Source organism: Diplotaxodon limnothrissa, linkage group LG23 (genome assembly GCF_057381915.1).
Source record: "Diplotaxodon limnothrissa isolate DT_005_m linkage group LG23, D_limnothrissa_male_GT1.1, whole genome shotgun sequence".
NCBI classification, from domain to species: Eukaryota; Metazoa; Chordata; class Actinopteri; order Cichliformes; family Cichlidae; genus Diplotaxodon; species Diplotaxodon limnothrissa.
Window position 1 is genome coordinate 19,524,172 of NC_140617.1, and position 21,202 is coordinate 19,545,373.

At 45.5% G+C, this 21,202-nt stretch overlaps 20 non-coding genes across 20 annotated transcripts; 6 read left to right on the forward strand and 14 right to left on the reverse strand.

The window, feature by feature from the left end:
* Positions 1-328: 328 nt before the first annotated feature.
* On the reverse strand, positions 329-400 carry trnam-cau (transfer RNA methionine (anticodon CAU)). The gene has a single exon. It is a non-coding gene; the product is annotated as a tRNA-Met (tRNA).
* Positions 401-1,705: 1,305 nt separating this feature from the next.
* On the reverse strand, positions 1,706-1,777 carry trnaw-cca (transfer RNA tryptophan (anticodon CCA)). Its single transcript has one exon. It is a non-coding gene; the product is annotated as a tRNA-Trp (tRNA).
* Positions 1,778-2,536: 759 nt separating this feature from the next.
* trnas-uga (transfer RNA serine (anticodon UGA)) lies at positions 2,537-2,619 on the forward strand. Its single transcript has one exon. It is a non-coding gene; the product is annotated as a tRNA-Ser (tRNA).
* Positions 2,620-3,537: 918 nt separating this feature from the next.
* Positions 3,538-3,609, reverse strand: trnam-cau (transfer RNA methionine (anticodon CAU)). Its single transcript has one exon. It is a non-coding gene; the product is annotated as a tRNA-Met (tRNA).
* Positions 3,610-4,914: 1,305 nt separating this feature from the next.
* Positions 4,915-4,986, reverse strand: trnaw-cca (transfer RNA tryptophan (anticodon CCA)). The gene has a single exon. It is a non-coding gene; the product is annotated as a tRNA-Trp (tRNA).
* Positions 4,987-5,745: 759 nt separating this feature from the next.
* trnas-uga (transfer RNA serine (anticodon UGA)) lies at positions 5,746-5,828 on the forward strand. Its single transcript has one exon. It is a non-coding gene; the product is annotated as a tRNA-Ser (tRNA).
* Positions 5,829-6,746: 918 nt separating this feature from the next.
* trnam-cau (transfer RNA methionine (anticodon CAU)) lies at positions 6,747-6,818 on the reverse strand. Its single transcript has one exon. It is a non-coding gene; the product is annotated as a tRNA-Met (tRNA).
* Positions 6,819-8,123: 1,305 nt separating this feature from the next.
* trnaw-cca (transfer RNA tryptophan (anticodon CCA)) lies at positions 8,124-8,195 on the reverse strand. The gene has a single exon. It is a non-coding gene; the product is annotated as a tRNA-Trp (tRNA).
* Positions 8,196-8,954: 759 nt separating this feature from the next.
* Positions 8,955-9,037, forward strand: trnas-uga (transfer RNA serine (anticodon UGA)). The gene has a single exon. It is a non-coding gene; the product is annotated as a tRNA-Ser (tRNA).
* A 918-nt stretch (positions 9,038-9,955) lies between these two features.
* trnam-cau (transfer RNA methionine (anticodon CAU)) lies at positions 9,956-10,027 on the reverse strand. Its single transcript has one exon. It is a non-coding gene; the product is annotated as a tRNA-Met (tRNA).
* Positions 10,028-11,332: 1,305 nt separating this feature from the next.
* trnaw-cca (transfer RNA tryptophan (anticodon CCA)) lies at positions 11,333-11,404 on the reverse strand. Its single transcript has one exon. It is a non-coding gene; the product is annotated as a tRNA-Trp (tRNA).
* Positions 11,405-12,163: 759 nt separating this feature from the next.
* trnas-uga (transfer RNA serine (anticodon UGA)) lies at positions 12,164-12,246 on the forward strand. The gene has a single exon. It is a non-coding gene; the product is annotated as a tRNA-Ser (tRNA).
* Positions 12,247-13,164: 918 nt separating this feature from the next.
* On the reverse strand, positions 13,165-13,236 carry trnam-cau (transfer RNA methionine (anticodon CAU)). The gene has a single exon. It is a non-coding gene; the product is annotated as a tRNA-Met (tRNA).
* A 1,305-nt stretch (positions 13,237-14,541) lies between these two features.
* trnaw-cca (transfer RNA tryptophan (anticodon CCA)) lies at positions 14,542-14,613 on the reverse strand. The gene has a single exon. It is a non-coding gene; the product is annotated as a tRNA-Trp (tRNA).
* A 759-nt stretch (positions 14,614-15,372) lies between these two features.
* On the forward strand, positions 15,373-15,455 carry trnas-uga (transfer RNA serine (anticodon UGA)). Its single transcript has one exon. It is a non-coding gene; the product is annotated as a tRNA-Ser (tRNA).
* Positions 15,456-16,373: 918 nt separating this feature from the next.
* On the reverse strand, positions 16,374-16,445 carry trnam-cau (transfer RNA methionine (anticodon CAU)). The gene has a single exon. It is a non-coding gene; the product is annotated as a tRNA-Met (tRNA).
* Positions 16,446-17,750: 1,305 nt separating this feature from the next.
* trnaw-cca (transfer RNA tryptophan (anticodon CCA)) lies at positions 17,751-17,822 on the reverse strand. Its single transcript has one exon. It is a non-coding gene; the product is annotated as a tRNA-Trp (tRNA).
* A 759-nt stretch (positions 17,823-18,581) lies between these two features.
* Positions 18,582-18,664, forward strand: trnas-uga (transfer RNA serine (anticodon UGA)). The gene has a single exon. It is a non-coding gene; the product is annotated as a tRNA-Ser (tRNA).
* Positions 18,665-19,582: 918 nt separating this feature from the next.
* Positions 19,583-19,654, reverse strand: trnam-cau (transfer RNA methionine (anticodon CAU)). Its single transcript has one exon. It is a non-coding gene; the product is annotated as a tRNA-Met (tRNA).
* Positions 19,655-20,959: 1,305 nt separating this feature from the next.
* trnaw-cca (transfer RNA tryptophan (anticodon CCA)) lies at positions 20,960-21,031 on the reverse strand. Its single transcript has one exon. It is a non-coding gene; the product is annotated as a tRNA-Trp (tRNA).
* Positions 21,032-21,202: the final 171 nt, after the last annotated feature.

The following is a 21,202-nucleotide window of genomic DNA, read 5'->3' on the forward strand; positions in this document are numbered from 1 at the left end:
AGCCATTTGGGTACACCCAAAGCAACACAGTGGTCCAACCGTTTACCGTCACTTTAGCAGCAGGTACACCGTTGCCTCCATTGTTGTTCTTGTGTTGCAAACAGGTGATGTCACGCTGTTGAGGTAACAAAGTGAATGGGCTTTGAAGAAGATGTGGCGAACAGGTTATATTCACTAGGATTTGCTTCTTAGTTAGGCAACTTCTGGGTTTAGTCTGTTTTGTCCAATTTTTGGAAGGTGAATGGCTTCTTCCTGGAAACCTATCCCAGACTTGTAAGCAAGCCTTTCGGAGCACAGTTGTTTAGTACGTCCTGAAAACAGACGAGCCTAGCAGAGGATGGTTTCGATCCATCGACCTCTGGGTTATGGGCCCAGCACGCTTCCGCTGCGCCACTCTGCTCCACACGTACCACAAGACTAGCGCTGCTTAAAAGTGGGCCTTCAATAACATCTTGCATGAACAAACTGTGGGAATTCTGAAGGTGGACGGTACCCGTTTGAACACTGACTTTTATAAATCTTTGTCACCTCAGCGTTCAATGCTTCAAAGCTTCTTGGACTGCTTGTCAGGTCTCGTGTGCGGCCCAACAGATTTTAAGCTAGGGTCAGCCAACCATTTCCTCGTTAGCTGCTAACTCGAATCACTGAGCTTATTGTGTGAGCCACTGAGTCGCATAGTCACGTAAACGCTTAGACGTGAAAACACTGACACTTGGTGTTGCGTATGTTTACTTCCTAAATAAACCCATGAACTCTCTTCAATGAACCTTATTTTACCTTTAGTTAACTAAAATCGACATTCTGTTACACGAACACACTCTGCTGATGCACTTCGATGCTCTTAATACTTCCCGCTGATTGTCAATGGTAGTTCTTATCGGTAGAGATGTAATACCGTCTGTAATCACAAGCACCGACATTAGACACGAAATCTGAATGTATCCAACACAGCGGACACAGTGACATTGTCCACAGTGAAAAACTATCCTGGATATGATGAGCTTGCTTCAGAATGCCAAGCCCAGCTCTGAAGCTGCTTTTAGATTTCATTATCATTCAAAACTGTTTGTTTGCTCGGAATGAAAAACTTATACTTGATATTTGAATGTTTTTTTCTTTACAATAATTTTGTGAGTTTCTCTTTGGTGCAGTCTTTACTTCTTTCAACTATGTGTTTACATGTATCTCATGGCATGGTTCTCTGTATACCTGCAGCATGCGAGTGTTTTGTTTGCCATTTTTATTCAGTTCCATTTACAGAAGCCCTCTAATTCAGCTGCTATTCACACCTATCCAATGTATTCACACCTGGTGCTTTCAGAAAACAATGGAACGTCCAGCTACCCGGGCCCCCTCCCCAGACGGTCAACACTTGCGGCTCCCCCATCACCTCTACCACTCAGTAAAGCTCACAAATTTCTCCATGTGCCTTCACACCTCTTTCCATACTTGAAAGGGATGTAAACAGACTCTCTAAGACACAGGACCCATGCAAAGCAGCTGGGCCAAATTCGGTGCCTCCATCCACCCTGAGGCACTGTGCTGATCAGTTGTCTACAGTGTTCACTGACACCATCAACAACTCACTGGAGACACGTCATGAGTCATGGACCTGAATTTCTGGACAGACGGACGAGTATGCCACAAGCAACTAAAAACCTCCTATTGGAAGGGAATCACAGGCTGCAGTCCCCTCACTCTCGGCTGACCTTGACGTGATTTGAACACGCAACCTTCTGATCTGGAGTCAGATGCGCTACCATTGCGCCACAAGGTCCCACAAACCTGCCCCTCTGCTCAAAACTTCTGAAAATCTCTGAGAAGCCAGACCATCTTTCCACACAAGCAATTTTTCTGCAACTGGAGGTTGTTCAACTTGTGAATGCAAAGAGGTTGTGCCAAAGACGCATGTCATTTCAGACCATGCATGTCAACATGCACACGTAGAATCTCTCTTTATACTTGAAAGGTTCTCCTCTTTGAGAAAAGAATACAAATCGAGGTTTGAAGTGCGCTTGCAGTAGTCAATCAAAGGCCTAATATAGTGTCTGTCATTCAGTGCTCACGCTCTGATGAGCTTTGCAAGCCAGCTAGACAAATTCTTAACAATGCATATTTGTTACTGATGCTTGTCAGAGAAAGACAAAGTCCTTGGACAGTGTCTAAAAATAAAAGACCTTCCTCTCACACACACCTAAAAAGTGATTGCTCAGAAGGGAGTGCTTTTGTACGTGATGATCTCCTGTCTCAAACACAAGCTGCTCTGGAGAGGCTCCTTGTGCCGTCTGCACCAAAATGCTATTCATGGGGGTAGGAGACCAGTGCTGTCAGCCTTGAATGAAATCTTACCTGACTAAACGACCTTACACTTCACACACAATGGTCTCTTCAACGACTGTTAATGGTATTTACCAGAGAAGTGACTTCTGACTAGGGAGTGTTCTGGCATGTGATGATCTCCAAAAGAACCAGCGCTGTTGGAGCAGGGAGCAGGCATCTCTCACCACAGGCCAAAAGGTGCAGGTGAAGTGGAGGAGCTGTGATGGCCGAGAGGTTAAGGCGTTGGATTTGAAATCCAATGGGGGGTTCCCCGCGCAGGTTCAAACCCTGCTCACAGCGAAAATGCGTTACGGGTGCTTCTTTTTCTGCTAAGATAAGGTTGCAATTAGTCGGAGGGGCTCATATACAAAAGTTGCAACGGTGCCCAGGAGCATTGAGTGATTGACAGTTCTCCAATCACCGGTTCACACCACTGTACTTACATACTAATCATTCATGTACAAAATGTGCTTGTCTCCAAGGAGAGTCCCTCTTCTTCTCTCCAGGCTTTATAAACAAAAACGGTGGGAGATGTCGATCAGTGGCATGTGCACAGACTTTGAGTCACATATTAATTCAAACAGGCTGCAGTCCTGTCACTCTTGGTTGACCTTGATGTGATTTGAACACGCAAGCTTCTGATCTGGAGTCAGATGCGCTACCATTGCCCCACAAGGTCCCACAAACCTGCCCCTCTGCCCAAAACTTCTGAAAATCTCTGCAAAGCCAATCCATCTTCTTTCCACACAAGACATCAAAATTGTTGCAGGGGGCTACTTGTTATCACTGCTATAGAAAGGCTAGAATGACAAATCTTAATCCTTTCTGGCTACGTTTGGTTTTCAGTTAGGCGGCAGTACCTGGTCACTGGTCTCCCGGCAAACACAGCCAGCCATTTGGGTACACCCAAAGCAACACAGTGGTCCAACCGTTTACCGTCACTTTAGCAGCAGGTACACCGTTGCCTCCATTGTTGTTCTTGTGTTGCAAACAGGTGATGTCACGCTGTTGAGGTAACAAAGTGAATGGGCTTTGAAGAAGATGTGGCGAACAGGTTATATTCACTAGGATTTGCTTCTTAGTTAGGCAACTTCTGGGTTTAGTCTGTTTTGTCCAATTTTTGGAAGGTGAATGGCTTCTTCCTGGAAACCTATCCCAGACTTGTAAGCAAGCCTTTCGGAGCACAGTTGTTTAGTACGTCCTGAAAACAGACGAGCCTAGCAGAGGATGGTTTCGATCCATCGACCTCTGGGTTATGGGCCCAGCACGCTTCCGCTGCGCCACTCTGCTCCACACGTACCACAAGACTAGCGCTGCTTAAAAGTGGGCCTTCAATAACATCTTGCATGAACAAACTGTGGGAATTCTGAAGGTGGACGGTACCCGTTTGAACACTGACTTTTATAAATCTTTGTCACCTCAGCGTTCAATGCTTCAAAGCTTCTTGGACTGCTTGTCAGGTCTCGTGTGCGGCCCAACAGATTTTAAGCTAGGGTCAGCCAACCATTTCCTCGTTAGCTGCTAACTCGAATCACTGAGCTTATTGTGTGAGCCACTGAGTCGCATAGTCACGTAAACGCTTAGACGTGAAAACACTGACACTTGGTGTTGCGTATGTTTACTTCCTAAATAAACCCATGAACTCTCTTCAATGAACCTTATTTTACCTTTAGTTAACTAAAATCGACATTCTGTTACACGAACACACTCTGCTGATGCACTTCGATGCTCTTAATACTTCCCGCTGATTGTCAATGGTAGTTCTTATCGGTAGAGATGTAATACCGTCTGTAATCACAAGCACCGACATTAGACACGAAATCTGAATGTATCCAACACAGCGGACACAGTGACATTGTCCACAGTGAAAAACTATCCTGGATATGATGAGCTTGCTTCAGAATGCCAAGCCCAGCTCTGAAGCTGCTTTTAGATTTCATTATCATTCAAAACTGTTTGTTTGCTCGGAATGAAAAACTTATACTTGATATTTGAATGTTTTTTTCTTTACAATAATTTTGTGAGTTTCTCTTTGGTGCAGTCTTTACTTCTTTCAACTATGTGTTTACATGTATCTCATGGCATGGTTCTCTGTATACCTGCAGCATGCGAGTGTTTTGTTTGCCATTTTTATTCAGTTCCATTTACAGAAGCCCTCTAATTCAGCTGCTATTCACACCTATCCAATGTATTCACACCTGGTGCTTTCAGAAAACAATGGAACGTCCAGCTACCCGGGCCCCCTCCCCAGACGGTCAACACTTGCGGCTCCCCCATCACCTCTACCACTCAGTAAAGCTCACAAATTTCTCCATGTGCCTTCACACCTCTTTCCATACTTGAAAGGGATGTAAACAGACTCTCTAAGACACAGGACCCATGCAAAGCAGCTGGGCCAAATTCGGTGCCTCCATCCACCCTGAGGCACTGTGCTGATCAGTTGTCTACAGTGTTCACTGACACCATCAACAACTCACTGGAGACACGTCATGAGTCATGGACCTGAATTTCTGGACAGACGGACGAGTATGCCACAAGCAACTAAAAACCTCCTATTGGAAGGGAATCACAGGCTGCAGTCCCCTCACTCTCGGCTGACCTTGACGTGATTTGAACACGCAACCTTCTGATCTGGAGTCAGATGCGCTACCATTGCGCCACAAGGTCCCACAAACCTGCCCCTCTGCTCAAAACTTCTGAAAATCTCTGAGAAGCCAGACCATCTTTCCACACAAGCAATTTTTCTGCAACTGGAGGTTGTTCAACTTGTGAATGCAAAGAGGTTGTGCCAAAGACGCATGTCATTTCAGACCATGCATGTCAACATGCACACGTAGAATCTCTCTTTATACTTGAAAGGTTCTCCTCTTTGAGAAAAGAATACAAATCGAGGTTTGAAGTGCGCTTGCAGTAGTCAATCAAAGGCCTAATATAGTGTCTGTCATTCAGTGCTCACGCTCTGATGAGCTTTGCAAGCCAGCTAGACAAATTCTTAACAATGCATATTTGTTACTGATGCTTGTCAGAGAAAGACAAAGTCCTTGGACAGTGTCTAAAAATAAAAGACCTTCCTCTCACACACACCTAAAAAGTGATTGCTCAGAAGGGAGTGCTTTTGTACGTGATGATCTCCTGTCTCAAACACAAGCTGCTCTGGAGAGGCTCCTTGTGCCGTCTGCACCAAAATGCTATTCATGGGGGTAGGAGACCAGTGCTGTCAGCCTTGAATGAAATCTTACCTGACTAAACGACCTTACACTTCACACACAATGGTCTCTTCAACGACTGTTAATGGTATTTACCAGAGAAGTGACTTCTGACTAGGGAGTGTTCTGGCATGTGATGATCTCCAAAAGAACCAGCGCTGTTGGAGCAGGGAGCAGGCATCTCTCACCACAGGCCAAAAGGTGCAGGTGAAGTGGAGGAGCTGTGATGGCCGAGAGGTTAAGGCGTTGGATTTGAAATCCAATGGGGGGTTCCCCGCGCAGGTTCAAACCCTGCTCACAGCGAAAATGCGTTACGGGTGCTTCTTTTTCTGCTAAGATAAGGTTGCAATTAGTCGGAGGGGCTCATATACAAAAGTTGCAACGGTGCCCAGGAGCATTGAGTGATTGACAGTTCTCCAATCACCGGTTCACACCACTGTACTTACATACTAATCATTCATGTACAAAATGTGCTTGTCTCCAAGGAGAGTCCCTCTTCTTCTCTCCAGGCTTTATAAACAAAAACGGTGGGAGATGTCGATCAGTGGCATGTGCACAGACTTTGAGTCACATATTAATTCAAACAGGCTGCAGTCCTGTCACTCTTGGTTGACCTTGATGTGATTTGAACACGCAAGCTTCTGATCTGGAGTCAGATGCGCTACCATTGCCCCACAAGGTCCCACAAACCTGCCCCTCTGCCCAAAACTTCTGAAAATCTCTGCAAAGCCAATCCATCTTCTTTCCACACAAGACATCAAAATTGTTGCAGGGGGCTACTTGTTATCACTGCTATAGAAAGGCTAGAATGACAAATCTTAATCCTTTCTGGCTACGTTTGGTTTTCAGTTAGGCGGCAGTACCTGGTCACTGGTCTCCCGGCAAACAGAGCCAGCCATTTGGGTACACCCAAAGCAACACAGTGGTCCAACCGTTTACCGTCACTTTAGCAGCAGGTACACCGTTGCCTCCATTGTTGTTCTTGTGTTGCAAACAGGTGATGTCACGCTGTTGAGGTAACAAAGTGAATGGGCTTTGAAGAAGATGTGGCGAACAGGTTATATTCACTAGGATTTGCTTCTTAGTTAGGCAACTTCTGGGTTTAGTCTGTTTTGTCCAATTTTTGGAAGGTGAATGGCTTCTTCCTGGAAACCTATCCCAGACTTGTAAGCAAGCCTTTCGGAGCACAGTTGTTTAGTACGTCCTGAAAACAGACGAGCCTAGCAGAGGATGGTTTCGATCCATCGACCTCTGGGTTATGGGCCCAGCACGCTTCCGCTGCGCCACTCTGCTCCACACGTACCACAAGACTAGCGCTGCTTAAAAGTGGGCCTTCAATAACATCTTGCATGAACAAACTGTGGGAATTCTGAAGGTGGACGGTACCCGTTTGAACACTGACTTTTATAAATCTTTGTCACCTCAGCGTTCAATGCTTCAAAGCTTCTTGGACTGCTTGTCAGGTCTCGTGTGCGGCCCAACAGATTTTAAGCTAGGGTCAGCCAACCATTTCCTCGTTAGCTGCTAACTCGAATCACTGAGCTTATTGTGTGAGCCACTGAGTCGCATAGTCACGTAAACGCTTAGACGTGAAAACACTGACACTTGGTGTTGCGTATGTTTACTTCCTAAATAAACCCATGAACTCTCTTCAATGAACCTTATTTTACCTTTAGTTAACTAAAATCGTCGTTCTGTTACACGAACACACTCTGCTGATGCACTTCGATGCTCTTAATACTTCCCGCTGATTGTCAATGGTAGTTCTTATCGGTAGAGATGTAATACCGTCTGTAATCACAAGCACCGACATTAGACACGAAATCTGAATGTATCCAACACAGCGGACACAGTGACATTGTCCACAGTGAAAAACTATCCTGGATATGATGAGCTTGCTTCAGAATGCCAAGCCCAGCTCTGAAGCTGCTTTTAGATTTCATTATCATTCAAAACTGTTTGTTTGCTCGGAATGAAAAACTTATACTTGATATTTGAATGTTTTTTTCTTTACAATAATTTTGTGAGTTTCTCTTTGGTGCAGTCTTTACTTCTTTCAACTATGTGTTTACATGTATCTCATGGCATGGTTCTCTGTATACCTGCAGCATGCGAGTGTTTTGTTTGCCATTTTTATTCAGTTCCATTTACAGAAGCCCTCTAATTCAGCTACTATTCACACCTATCCAATGTATTCACACCTGGTGCTTTCAGAAAACAATGGAACGTCCAGCTACCCGGGCCCCCTCCCCAGACGGTCAACACTTGCGGCTCCCCCATCACCTCTACCACTCAGTAAAGCTCACAAATTTCTCCATGTGCCTTCACACCTCTTTCCATACTTGAAAGGGATGTAAACAGACTCTCTAAGACACAGGACCCATGCAAAGCAGCTGGGCCAAATTCGGTGCCTCCATCCACCCTGAGGCACTGTGCTGATCAGTTGTCTACAGTGTTCACTGACACCATCAACAACTCACTGGAGACACGTCATGAGTCATGGACCTGAATTTCTGGACAGACGGACGAGTATGCCACAAGCAACTAAAAACCTCCTATTGGAAGGGAATCACAGGCTGCAGTCCCCTCACTCTCGGCTGACCTTGACGTGATTTGAACACGCAACCTTCTGATCTGGAGTCAGATGCGCTACCATTGCGCCACAAGGTCCCACAAACCTGCCCCTCTGCTCAAAACTTCTGAAAATCTCTGAGAAGCCAGACCATCTTTCCACACAAGCAATTTTTCTGCAACTGGAGGTTGTTCAACTTGTGAATGCAAAGAGGTTGTGCCAAAGACGCATGTCATTTCAGACCATGCATGTCAACATGCACACGTAGAATCTCTCTTTATACTTGAAAGGTTCTCCTCTTTGAGAAAAGAATACAAATCGAGGTTTGAAGTGCGCTTGCAGTAGTCAATCAAAGGCCTAATATAGTGTCTGTCATTCAGTGCTCACGCTCTGATGAGCTTTGCAAGCCAGCTAGACAAATTCTTAACAATGCATATTTGTTACTGATGCTTGTCAGAGAAAGACAAAGTCCTTGGACAGTGTCTAAAAATAAAAGACCTTCCTCTCACACACACCTAAAAAGTGATTGCTCAGAAGGGAGTGCTTTTGTACGTGATGATCTCCTGTCTCAAACACAAGCTGCTCTGGAGAGGCTCCTTGTGCCGTCTGCACCAAAATGCTATTCATGGGGGTAGGAGACCAGTGCTGTCAGCCTTGAATGAAATCTTACCTGACTAAACGACCTTACACTTCACACACAATGGTCTCTTCAACGACTGTTAATGGTATTTACCAGAGAAGTGACTTCTGACTAGGGAGTGTTCTGGCATGTGATGATCTCCAAAAGAACCAGCGCTGTTGGAGCAGGGAGCAGGCATCTCTCACCACAGGCCAAAAGGTGCAGGTGAAGTGGAGGAGCTGTGATGGCCGAGAGGTTAAGGCGTTGGATTTGAAATCCAATGGGGGGTTCCCCGCGCAGGTTCAAACCCTGCTCACAGCGAAAATGCGTTACGGGTGCTTCTTTTTCTGCTAAGATAAGGTTGCAATTAGTCGGAGGGGCTCATATACAAAAGTTGCAACGGTGCCCAGGAGCATTGAGTGATTGACAGTTCTCCAATCACCGGTTCACACCACTGTACTTACATACTAATCATTCATGTACAAAATGTGCTTGTCTCCAAGGAGAGTCCCTCTTCTTCTCTCCAGGCTTTATAAACAAAAACGGTGGGAGATGTCGATCAGTGGCATGTGCACAGACTTTGAGTCACATATTAATTCAAACAGGCTGCAGTCCTGTCACTCTTGGTTGACCTTGATGTGATTTGAACACGCAAGCTTCTGATCTGGAGTCAGATGCGCTACCATTGCCCCACAAGGTCCCACAAACCTGCCCCTCTGCCCAAAACTTCTGAAAATCTCTGCAAAGCCAATCCATCTTCTTTCCACACAAGACATCAAAATTGTTGCAGGGGGCTACTTGTTATCACTGCTATAGAAAGGCTAGAATGACAAATCTTAATCCTTTCTGGCTACGTTTGGTTTTCAGTTAGGCGGCAGTACCTGGTCACTGGTCTCCCGGCAAACACAGCCAGCCATTTGGGTACACCCAAAGCAACACAGTGGTCCAACCGTTTACCGTCACTTTAGCAGCAGGTACACCGTTGCCTCCATTGTTGTTCTTGTGTTGCAAACAGGTGATGTCACGCTGTTGAGGTAACAAAGTGAATGGGCTTTGAAGAAGATGTGGCGAACAGGTTATATTCACTAGGATTTGCTTCTTAGTTAGGCAACTTCTGGGTTTAGTCTGTTTTGTCCAATTTTTGGAAGGTGAATGGCTTCTTCCTGGAAACCTATCCCAGACTTGTAAGCAAGCCTTTCGGAGCACAGTTGTTTAGTACGTCCTGAAAACAGACGAGCCTAGCAGAGGATGGTTTCGATCCATCGACCTCTGGGTTATGGGCCCAGCACGCTTCCGCTGCGCCACTCTGCTCCACACGTACCACAAGACTAGCGCTGCTTAAAAGTGGGCCTTCAATAACATCTTGCATGAACAAACTGTGGGAATTCTGAAGGTGGACGGTACCCGTTTGAACACTGACTTTTATAAATCTTTGTCACCTCAGCGTTCAATGCTTCAAAGCTTCTTGGACTGCTTGTCAGGTCTCGTGTGCGGCCCAACAGATTTTAAGCTAGGGTCAGCCAACCATTTCCTCGTTAGCTGCTAACTCGAATCACTGAGCTTATTGTGTGAGCCACTGAGTCGCATAGTCACGTAAACGCTTAGACGTGAAAACACTGACACTTGGTGTTGCGTATGTTTACTTCCTAAATAAACCCATGAACTCTCTTCAATGAACCTTATTTTACCTTTAGTTAACTAAAATCGTCATTCTGTTACACGAACACACTCTGCTGATGCACTTCGATGCTCTTAATACTTCCCGCTGATTGTCAATGGTAGTTCTTATCGGTAGAGATGTAATACCGTCTGTAATCACAAGCACCGACATTAGACACGAAATCTGAATGTATCCAACACAGCGGACACAGTGACATTGTCCACAGTGAAAAACTATCCTGGATATGATGAGCTTGCTTCAGAATGCCAAGCCCAGCTCTGAAGCTGCTTTTAGATTTCATTATCATTCAAAACTGTTTGTTTGCTCGGAATGAAAAACTTATACTTGATATTTGAATGTTTTTTTCTTTACAATAATTTTGTGAGTTTCTCTTTGGTGCAGTCTTTACTTCTTTCAACTATGTGTTTACATGTATCTCATGGCATGGTTCTCTGTATACCTGCAGCATGCGAGTGTTTTGTTTGCCATTTTTATTCAGTTCCATTTACAGAAGCCCTCTAATTCAGCTACTATTCACACCTATCCAATGTATTCACACCTGGTGCTTTCAGAAAACAATGGAACGTCCAGCTACCCGGGCCCCCTCCCCAGACGGTCAACACTTGCGGCTCCCCCATCACCTCTACCACTCAGTAAAGCTCACAAATTTCTCCATGTGCCTTCACACCTCTTTCCATACTTGAAAGGGATGTAAACAGACTCTCTAAGACACAGGACCCATGCAAAGCAGCTGGGCCAAATTCGGTGCCTCCATCCACCCTGAGGCACTGTGCTGATCAGTTGTCTACAGTGTTCACTGACACCATCAACAACTCACTGGAGACACGTCATGAGTCATGGACCTGAATTTCTGGACAGACGGACGAGTATGCCACAAGCAACTAAAAACCTCCTATTGGAAGGGAATCACAGGCTGCAGTCCCCTCACTCTCGGCTGACCTTGACGTGATTTGAACACGCAACCTTCTGATCTGGAGTCAGATGCGCTACCATTGCGCCACAAGGTCCCACAAACCTGCCCCTCTGCTCAAAACTTCTGAAAATCTCTGAGAAGCCAGACCATCTTTCCACACAAGCAATTTTTCTGCAACTGGAGGTTGTTCAACTTGTGAATGCAAAGAGGTTGTGCCAAAGACGCATGTCATTTCAGACCATGCATGTCAACATGCACACGTAGAATCTCTCTTTATACTTGAAAGGTTCTCCTCTTTGAGAAAAGAATACAAATCGAGGTTTGAAGTGCGCTTGCAGTAGTCAATCAAAGGCCTAATATAGTGTCTGTCATTCAGTGCTCACGCTCTGATGAGCTTTGCAAGCCAGCTAGACAAATTCTTAACAATGCATATTTGTTACTGATGCTTGTCAGAGAAAGACAAAGTCCTTGGACAGTGTCTAAAAATAAAAGACCTTCCTCTCACACACACCTAAAAAGTGATTGCTCAGAAGGGAGTGCTTTTGTACGTGATGATCTCCTGTCTCAAACACAAGCTGCTCTGGAGAGGCTCCTTGTGCCGTCTGCACCAAAATGCTATTCATGGGGGTAGGAGACCAGTGCTGTCAGCCTTGAATGAAATCTTACCTGACTAAACGACCTTACACTTCACACACAATGGTCTCTTCAACGACTGTTAATGGTATTTACCAGAGAAGTGACTTCTGACTAGGGAGTGTTCTGGCATGTGATGATCTCCAAAAGAACCAGCGCTGTTGGAGCAGGGAGCAGGCATCTCTCACCACAGGCCAAAAGGTGCAGGTGAAGTGGAGGAGCTGTGATGGCCGAGAGGTTAAGGCGTTGGATTTGAAATCCAATGGGGGGTTCCCCGCGCAGGTTCAAACCCTGCTCACAGCGAAAATGCGTTACGGGTGCTTCTTTTTCTGCTAAGATAAGGTTGCAATTAGTCGGAGGGGCTCATATACAAAAGTTGCAACGGTGCCCAGGAGCATTGAGTGATTGACAGTTCTCCAATCACCGGTTCACACCACTGTACTTACATACTAATCATTCATGTACAAAATGTGCTTGTCTCCAAGGAGAGTCCCTCTTCTTCTCTCCAGGCTTTATAAACAAAAACGGTGGGAGATGTCGATCAGTGGCATGTGCACAGACTTTGAGTCACATATTAATTCAAACAGGCTGCAGTCCTGTCACTCTTGGTTGACCTTGATGTGATTTGAACACGCAAGCTTCTGATCTGGAGTCAGATGCGCTACCATTGCCCCACAAGGTCCCACAAACCTGCCCCTCTGCCCAAAACTTCTGAAAATCTCTGCAAAGCCAATCCATCTTCTTTCCACACAAGACATCAAAATTGTTGCAGGGGGCTACTTGTTATCACTGCTATAGAAAGGCTAGAATGACAAATCTTAATCCTTTCTGGCTACGTTTGGTTTTCAGTTAGGCGGCAGTACCTGGTCACTGGTCTCCCGGCAAACACAGCCAGCCATTTGGGTACACCCAAAGCAACACAGTGGTCCAACCGTTTACCGTCACTTTAGCAGCAGGTACACCGTTGCCTCCATTGTTGTTCTTGTGTTGCAAACAGGTGATGTCACGCTGTTGAGGTAACAAAGTGAATGGGCTTTGAAGAAGATGTGGCGAACAGGTTATATTCACTAGGATTTGCTTCTTAGTTAGGCAACTTCTGGGTTTAGTCTGTTTTGTCCAATTTTTGGAAGGTGAATGGCTTCTTCCTGGAAACCTATCCCAGACTTGTAAGCAAGCCTTTCGGAGCACAGTTGTTTAGTACGTCCTGAAAACAGACGAGCCTAGCAGAGGATGGTTTCGATCCATCGACCTCTGGGTTATGGGCCCAGCACGCTTCCGCTGCGCCACTCTGCTCCACACGTACCACAAGACTAGCGCTGCTTAAAAGTGGGCCTTCAATAACATCTTGCATGAACAAACTGTGGGAATTCTGAAGGTGGACGGTACCCGTTTGAACACTGACTTTTATAAATCTTTGTCACCTCAGCGTTCAATGCTTCAAAGCTTCTTGGACTGCTTGTCAGGTCTCGTGTGCGGCCCAACAGATTTTAAGCTAGGGTCAGCCAACCATTTCCTCGTTAGCTGCTAACTCGAATCACTGAGCTTATTGTGTGAGCCACTGAGTCGCATAGTCACGTAAACGCTTAGACGTGAAAACACTGACACTTGGTGTTGCGTATGTTTACTTCCTAAATAAACCCATGAACTCTCTTCAATGAACCTTATTTTACCTTTAGTTAACTAAAATCGTCATTCTGTTACACGAACACACTCTGCTGATGCACTTCGATGCTCTTAATACTTCCCGCTGATTGTCAATGGTAGTTCTTATCGGTAGAGATGTAATACCGTCTGTAATCACAAGCACCGACATTAGACACGAAATCTGAATGTATCCAACACAGCGGACACAGTGACATTGTCCACAGTGAAAAACTATCCTGGATATGATGAGCTTGCTTCAGAATGCCAAGCCCAGCTCTGAAGCTGCTTTTAGATTTCATTATCATTCAAAACTGTTTGTTTGCTCGGAATGAAAAACTTATACTTGATATTTGAATGTTTTTTTCTTTACAATAATTTTGTGAGTTTCTCTTTGGTGCAGTCTTTACTTCTTTCAACTATGTGTTTACATGTATCTCATGGCATGGTTCTCTGTATACCTGCAGCATGCGAGTGTTTTGTTTGCCATTTTTATTCAGTTCCATTTACAGAAGCCCTCTAATTCAGCTACTATTCACACCTATCCAATGTATTCACACCTGGTGCTTTCAGAAAACAATGGAACGTCCAGCTACCCGGGCCCCCTCCCCAGACGGTCAACACTTGCGGCTCCCCCATCACCTCTACCACTCAGTAAAGCTCACAAATTTCTCCATGTGCCTTCACACCTCTTTCCATACTTGAAAGGGATGTAAACAGACTCTCTAAGACACAGGACCCATGCAAAGCAGCTGGGCCAAATTCGGTGCCTCCATCCACCCTGAGGCACTGTGCTGATCAGTTGTCTACAGTGTTCACTGACACCATCAACAACTCACTGGAGACACGTCATGAGTCATGGACCTGAATTTCTGGACAGACGGACGAGTATGCCACAAGCAACTAAAAACCTCCTATTGGAAGGGAATCACAGGCTGCAGTCCCCTCACTCTCGGCTGACCTTGACGTGATTTGAACACGCAACCTTCTGATCTGGAGTCAGATGCGCTACCATTGCGCCACAAGGTCCCACAAACCTGCCCCTCTGCTCAAAACTTCTGAAAATCTCTGAGAAGCCAGACCATCTTTCCACACAAGCAATTTTTCTGCAACTGGAGGTTGTTCAACTTGTGAATGCAAAGAGGTTGTGCCAAAGACGCATGTCATTTCAGACCATGCATGTCAACATGCACACGTAGAATCTCTCTTTATACTTGAAAGGTTCTCCTCTTTGAGAAAAGAATACAAATCGAGGTTTGAAGTGCGCTTGCAGTAGTCAATCAAAGGCCTAATATAGTGTCTGTCATTCAGTGCTCACGCTCTGATGAGCTTTGCAAGCCAGCTAGACAAATTCTTAACAATGCATATTTGTTACTGATGCTTGTCAGAGAAAGACAAAGTCCTTGGACAGTGTCTAAAAATAAAAGACCTTCCTCTCACACACACCTAAAAAGTGATTGCTCAGAAGGGAGTGCTTTTGTACGTGATGATCTCCTGTCTCAAACACAAGCTGCTCTGGAGAGGCTCCTTGTGCCGTCTGCACCAAAATGCTATTCATGGGGGTAGGAGACCAGTGCTGTCAGCCTTGAATGAAATCTTACCTGACTAAACGACCTTACACTTCACACACAATGGTCTCTTCAACGACTGTTAATGGTATTTACCAGAGAAGTGACTTCTGACTAGGGAGTGTTCTGGCATGTGATGATCTCCAAAAGAACCAGCGCTGTTGGAGCAGGGAGCAGGCATCTCTCACCACAGGCCAAAAGGTGCAGGTGAAGTGGAGGAGCTGTGATGGCCGAGAGGTTAAGGCGTTGGATTTGAAATCCAATGGGGGGTTCCCCGCGCAGGTTCAAACCCTGCTCACAGCGAAAATGCGTTACGGGTGCTTCTTTTTCTGCTAAGATAAGGTTGCAATTAGTCGGAGGGGCTCATATACAAAAGTTGCAACGGTGCCCAGGAGCATTGAGTGATTGACAGTTCTCCAATCACCGGTTCACACCACTGTACTTACATACTAATCATTCATGTACAAAATGTGCTTGTCTCCAAGGAGAGTCCCTCTTCTTCTCTCCAGGCTTTATAAACAAAAACGGTGGGAGATGTCGATCAGTGGCATGTGCACAGACTTTGAGTCACATATTAATTCAAACAGGCTGCAGTCCTGTCACTCTTGGTTGACCTTGATGTGATTTGAACACGCAAGCTTCTGATCTGGAGTCAGATGCGCTACCATTGCCCCACAAGGTCCCACAAACCTGCCCCTCTGCCCAAAACTTCTGAAAATCTCTGCAAAGCCAATCCATCTTCTTTCCACACAAGACATCAAAATTGTTGCAGGGGGCTACTTGTTATCACTGCTATAGAAAGGCTAGAATGACAAATCTTAATCCTTTCTGGCTACGTTTGGTTTTCAGTTAGGCGGCAGTACCTGGTCACTGGTCTCCCGGCAAACACAGCCAGCCATTTGGGTACACCCAAAGCAACACAGTGGTCCAACCGTTTACCGTCACTTTAGCAGCAGGTACACCGTTGCCTCCATTGTTGTTCTTGTGTTGCAAACAGGTGATGTCACGCTGTTGAGGTAACAAAGTGAATGGGCTTTGAAGAAGATGTGGCGAACAGGTTATATTCACTAGGATTTGCTTCTTAGTTAGGCAACTTCTGGGTTTAGTCTGTTTTGTCCAATTTTTGGAAGGTGAATGGCTTCTTCCTGGAAACCTATCCCAGACTTGTAAGCAAGCCTTTCGGAGCACAGTTGTTTAGTACGTCCTGAAAACAGACGAGCCTAGCAGAGGATGGTTTCGATCCATCGACCTCTGGGTTATGGGCCCAGCACGCTTCCGCTGCGCCACTCTGCTCCACACGTACCACAAGACTAGCGCTGCTTAAAAGTGGGCCTTCAATAACATCTTGCATGAACAAACTGTGGGAATTCTGAAGGTGGACGGTACCCGTTTGAACACTGACTTTTATAAATCTTTGTCACCTCAGCGTTCAATGCTTCAAAGCTTCTTGGACTGCTTGTCAGGTCTCGTGTGCGGCCCAACAGATTTTAAGCTAGGGTCAGCCAACCATTTCCTCGTTAGCTGCTAACTCGAATCACTGAGCTTATTGTGTGAGCCACTGAGTCGCATAGTCACGTAAACGCTTAGACGTGAAAACACTGACACTTGGTGTTGCGTATGTTTACTTCCTAAATAAACCCATGAACTCTCTTCAATGAACCTTATTTTACCTTTAGTTAACTAAAATCGTCATTCTGTTACACGAACACACTCTGCTGATGCACTTCGATGCTCTTAATACTTCCCGCTGATTGTCAATGGTAGTTCTTATCGGTAGAGATGTAATACCGTCTGTAATCACAAGCACCGACATTAGACACGAAATCTGAATGTATCCAACACAGCGGACACAGTGACATTGTCCACAGTGAAAAACTATCCTGGATATGATGAGCTTGCTTCAGAATGCCAAGCCCAGCTCTGAAGCTGCTTTTAGATTTCATTATCATTCAAAACTGTTTGTTTGCTCGGAATGAAAAACTTATACTTGATATTTGAATGTTTTTTTCTTTACAATAATTTTGTGAGTTTCTCTTTGGTGCAGTCTTTACTTCTTTCAACTATGTGTTTACATGTATCTCATGGCATGGTTCTCTGTATACCTGCAGCATGCGAGTGTTTTGTTTGCCATTTTTATTCAGTTCCATTTACAGAAGCCCTCTAATTCAGCTACTATTCACACCTATCCAATGTATTCACACCTGGTGCTTTCAGAAAACAATGGAACGTCCAGCTACCCGGGCCCCCTCCCCAGACGGTCAACACTTGCGGCTCCCCCATCACCTCTACCACTCAGTAAAGCTCACAAATTTCTCCATGTGCCTTCACACCTCTTTCCATACTTGAAAGGGATGTAAACAGACTCTCTAAGACACAGGACCCATGCAAAGCAGCTGGGCCAAATTCGGTGCCTCCATCCACCCTGAGGCACTGTGCTGATCAGTTGTCTACAGTGTTCACTGACACCATCAACAACTCACTGGAGACACGTCATGAGTCATGGACCTGAATTTCTGGACAGACGGACGAGTATGCCACAAGCAACTAAAAACCTCCTATTGGAAGGGAATCACAGGCTGCAGTCCCCTCACTCTCGGCTGACCTTGACGTGATTTGAACACGCAACCTTCTGATCTGGAGTCAGATGCGCTACCATTGCGCCACAAGGTCCCACAAACCTGCCCCTCTGCTCAAAACTTCTGAAAATCTCTGAGAAGCCAGACCATCTTTCCACACAAGCAATTTTTCTGCAACTGGAGGTTGTTCAACTTGTGAATGCAAAGAGGTTGTGCCAAAGACGCATGTCATTTCAGACCATGCATGTCAACATGCACACGTAGAATCTCTCTTTATACTTGAAAGGTTCTCCTCTTTGAGAAAAGAATACAAATCGAGGTTTGAAGTGCGCTTGCAGTAGTCAATCAAAGGCCTAATATAGTGTCTGTCATTCAGTGCTCACGCTCTGATGAGCTTTGCAAGCCAGCTAGACAAATTCTTAACAATGCATATTTGTTACTGATGCTTGTCAGAGAAAGACAAAGTCCTTGGACAGTGTCTAAAAATAAAAGACCTTCCTCTCACACACACCTAAAAAGTGATTGCTCAGAAGGGAGTGCTTTTGTACGTGATGATCTCCTGTCTCAAACACAAGCTGCTCTGGAGAGGCTCCTTGTGCCGTCTGCACCAAAATGCTATTCATGGGGGTAGGAGACCAGTGCTGTCAGCCTTGAATGAAATCTTACCTGACTAAACGACCTTACACTTCACACACAATGGTCTCTTCAACGACTGTTAATGGTATTTACCAGAGAAGTGACTTCTGACTAGGGAGTGTTCTGGCATGTGATGATCTCCAAAAGAACCAGCGCTGTTGGAGCAGGGAGCAGGCATCTCTCACCACAGGCCAAAAGGTGCAGGTGAAGTGGAGGAGCTGTGATGGCCGAGAGGTTAAGGCGTTGGATTTGAAATCCAATGGGGGGTTCCCCGCGCAGGTTCAAACCCTGCTCACAGCGAAAATGCGTTACGGGTGCTTCTTTTTCTGCTAAGATAAGGTTGCAATTAGTCGGAGGGGCTCATATACAAAAGTTGCAACGGTGCCCAGGAGCATTGAGTGATTGACAGTTCTCCAATCACCGGTTCACACCACTGTACTTACATACTAATCATTCATGTACAAAATGTGCTTGTCTCCAAGGAGAGTCCCTCTTCTTCTCTCCAGGCTTTATAAACAAAAACGGTGGGAGATGTCGATCAGTGGCATGTGCACAGACTTTGAGTCACATATTAATTCAAACAGGCTGCAGTCCTGTCACTCTTGGTTGACCTTGATGTGATTTGAACACGCAAGCTTCTGATCTGGAGTCAGATGCGCTACCATTGCCCCACAAGGTCCCACAAACCTGCCCCTCTGCCCAAAACTTCTGAAAATCTCTGCAAAGCCAATCCATCTTCTTTCCACACAAGACATCAAAATTGTTGCAGGGGGCTACTTGTTATCACTGCTATAGAAAGGCTAGAATGACAAATCTTAATCCTTTCTGGCTACGTTTGGTTTTCAGTTAGGCGGCAGTACCTGGTCACTGGTCTCCCGGCAAACACAGCCAGCCATTTGGGTACACCCAAAGCAACACAGTGGTCCAACCGTTTACCGTCACTTTAGCAGCAGGTACACCGTTGCCTCCATTGTTGTTCTTGTGTTGCAAACAGGTGATGTCACGCTGTTGAGGTAACAAAGTGAATGGGCTTTGAAGAAGATGTGGCGAACAGGTTATATTCACTAGGATTTGCTTCTTAGTTAGGCAACTTCTGGGTTTAGTCTGTTTTGTCCAATTTTTGGAAGGTGAATGGCTTCTTCCTGGAAACCTATCCCAGACTTGTAAGCAAGCCTTTCGGAGCACAGTTGTTTAGTACGTCCTGAAAACAGACGAGCCTAGCAGAGGATGGTTTCGATCCATCGACCTCTGGGTTATGGGCCCAGCACGCTTCCGCTGCGCCACTCTGCTCCACACGTACCACAAGACTAGCGCTGCTTAAAAGTGGGCCTTCAATAACATCTTGCATGAACAAACTGTGGGAATTCTGAAGGTGGACGGTACCCGTTTGAACACTGACTTTTATAAATCTTTGTCACCTCAGCGTTCAATGCTTCAAAGCTTCTTGGACTGCTTGTCAGGTCTCGTGTGCGGCCCAACAGATTTTAAGCTAGGGTCAGCCAACCATTTCCTCGTTAGCTGCTAACTCGAATCACTGAGCTTATTGTGTGAGCCACTGAGTCGCATAGTCACGTAAACGCTTAGACGTGAAAACACTGACACTTGGTGTTGCGTATGTTTACTTCCTAAATAAACCCATGAACTCTCTTCAATGAACCTTATTTTACCTTTAGTTAACTAAAATCGACATTCTGTTACACGAACACACTCTGCTGATGCACTTCGATGCTCTTAATACTTCCCGCTGATTGTCAATGGTAGTTCTTATCGGTAGAGATGTAATACCGTCTGTAATCACAAGCACCGACATTAGACACGAAATCTGAATGTATCCAACACAGCGGACACAGTGACATTGTCCACAGTGAAAAACTATCCTGGATATGATGAGCTTGCTTCAGAATGCCAAGCCCAGCTCTGAAGCTGCTTTTAGATTTCATTATCATTCAAAACTGTTTGTTTGCTCGGAATGAAAAACTTATACTTGATATTTGAATGTTTTTTTCTTTACAATAATTTTGTGAGTTTCTCTTTGGTGCAGTCTTTACTTCTTTCAACTATGTGTTTACATGTATCTCATGGCATGGTTCTCTGTATACCTGCAGCATGCGAGTGTTTTGTTTGCCATTTTTATTCAGTTCCATTTACAGAAGCCCTCTAATTCAGCTGCTATTCACACCTATCCAATGTATTCACACCTGGTGCTTTCAGAAAACAATGGAACGTCCAGCTACCCGGGCCCCCTCCCCAGACGGTCAACACTTGCGGCTCCCCCATCACCTCTACCACTCAGTAAAGCTCACAAATTTCTCCATGTGCCTTCACACCTCTTTCCATACTTGAAAGGGATGTAAACAGACTCTCTAAGACACAGGACCCATGCAAAGCAGCTGGGCCAAATTCGGTGCCTCCATCCACCCTGAGGCACTGTGCTGATCAGTTGTCTACAGTGTTCACTGACACCATCAACAACTCACTGGAGACACGTCATGAGTCATGGACCTGAATTTCTGGACAGACGGACGAGTATGCCACAAGCAACTAAAAACCTCCTATTGGAAGGGAATCACAGGCTGCAGTCCCCTCACTCTCGGCTGACCTTGACGTGATTTGAACACGCAACCTTCTGATCTGGAGTCAGATGCGCTACCATTGCGCCACAAGGTCCCACAAACCTGCCCCTCTGCTCAAAACTTCTGAAAATCTCTGAGAAGCCAGACCATCTTTCCACACAAGCAATTTTTCTGCAACTGGAGGTTGTTCAACTTGTGAATGCAAAGAGGTTGTGCCAAAGACGCATGTCATTTCAGACCATGCATGTCAACATGCACACGTAGA